This window comes from Echinops telfairi, unplaced genomic scaffold (assembly GCF_000313985.2).
Source record: "Echinops telfairi isolate 266 unplaced genomic scaffold, ASM31398v2 ScPeMD7_2;HRSCAF=8, whole genome shotgun sequence".
Taxonomy (NCBI): domain Eukaryota; kingdom Metazoa; phylum Chordata; class Mammalia; order Afrosoricida; family Tenrecidae; genus Echinops; species Echinops telfairi.
Window position 1 is genome coordinate 38,055,962 of NW_022103898.1, and position 2,113 is coordinate 38,058,074.

A 2,113-nucleotide genomic window follows, 5' to 3' on the forward strand; every position below is an offset into this window, starting at 1 on the left:
CATGATTGGCAGTTCAAAACTAACAGCAGCTATGTGAAAGAAAGACTTGGTTTTCTACTCCTGTAACCAGTTAAAATCTTGGAAACCCACACAGGGTCTTTGTGAGTTTGAGTTTAATTTTACAGTAAAATAATCTACTATAAAAGGATTCCATCTCATAGTGATCTTGTAGGGGACCTTAAAACTCCCCTTGTGGGTTTCAGAGACTGTAGCTCTTTATTGGAGGAGAAAGCTTTATCTCTCTCCAGTAGAGCAGCTTGTGGTTTTGAATTGCCAGCCTTGCAGTTAGCAGCCCAACCCATAACCACTACACCACCAGGAAATATAAGAATGTGAAAGTTAAAACAGGATGTCCACTCAATCATGTTACCAACAATAAGAATGCTGATGCTGTTACATTCTGTGTAAACTGTCCCATGAATGGATTAAAGTCACAATGTAAATGGAGTCTTTCTTTCTGAAAACTCATTTACTGGAGACAACTGTAGTCCTTGATTTAGGAAAGGAGGGTGTGGTAAATGGGGGAAAACTCAAAAAACTGTTTTAGCTATCTGCATTTGAAAAGCAGGCATTGGCCCTTTATGGTGGAAGATAATTATAATGTACTTTGTACTTGAGCTTTGAGGTTTGTGAGGAAAATCATGCCCTAATAAGTAACCAACCCCCTCCCCCCAAAACCCCATATGCATAATAGACCACTGAATGAAACGGAGGAATGTTGATTTCTACATCAAATGTTCTCCAACTGGTAATAGCTATGTTTTTGGAAATATTGCAGAGTTTAAAAGGTTGGTTTTACAAAGGACTATTAACTTTTTTTCTTGTGATCTTCTGTTTGGGTTCTGGCTTTTTCTATAGCTGTAATTTATCCTAATGATGGCTTAAATTTTTGTTTGGTTGGATTTTGCAACCATCAGAAATGTTTGTCTAACGTTCACTCACTAGTAGAAGAAAATGCTTATTTTTTGTTTAAAGTGACCTCTTAAAACAACTTTCCTGCTAGGATTCAATTTTTTATATAAGATAAAAATGCTATACATTTTAAAATGGTCATGTCACAAGTATATAGGAAAATACAAATAGATTTTATCTAATAAGTTATAGTTATTGATTTACACACTCCTCTAACATTTTGTGTCCAGGTAAGTATATTAAGTTGAACTATAGCACATGTGATAAAAAATATAAATTTAAGTAATGTAAGTGAAGGCATATGTATGTTTAATAACCCAAGACTTTATGTCCACTGTTCAACAGATCCTTTGAGAATTTCCATTGACCCAAAAACATCATATACATGTGTGCTTTGCCATCCTAAAATATTCCTATGTTTCCATGAAAAAAAATCAATATTCAATAGCCCTAATTTCCTGACCCTATGATTTCTCTTTATTCTCTCCCCTCTCCTCCTCACTGCCATTAATTTATAAAAATAATTCTACAATTTTCATCTTGATTTCTGAATGGTTGCATCTTTATTTAACTTTATCATCCATCGTGCTAACAGTGTGAGGAGGCTTTAAAAAGTTGTGGGAGAATGAAATTAAAAAGATACCAAAAATTTTCCACAGCCTTTTTGAAGAGTCTCTCATGTGAATGTGACTCTTGACTATTAACATGATAAATCATTCACTAATGTACCATTGCACAGCACACAGGACAGACCAGTATATCCAGGGCCCCTGGAGATAGGCCCTCCCTGGTTTATCTCTTGAACCTCATCTATTCCTAGGACTTGCCAGACCCATCATAAAAGTTGCTTGGATTGCTTCAATCTCACTTGCAGGTTTGTGGCTGACTGTTGCTCCAGTGTTTACGAAAACTGCTGTCCTCCTAGAATACCCTTTACCTCATCCAACTGGAAACGCATACCCATCTTTCAAGATTTACTTACACTGCTCTGTCACTACACCATAACTCATACTGAATTCTCAGATTAGATTACTATAAATCATTTATCACACATTACTCTAGAATGAATAACTGTTTTCACTATACTTCCATCTGTTCCTTTTCCCTGCAGGCATTCAGTAAATATTTATTGAACTCCCACTATATTTCAGAAATGGCTTTGATCCCTAGAAATGCAGAAGTCAGCAAGATAAAAAAAAAA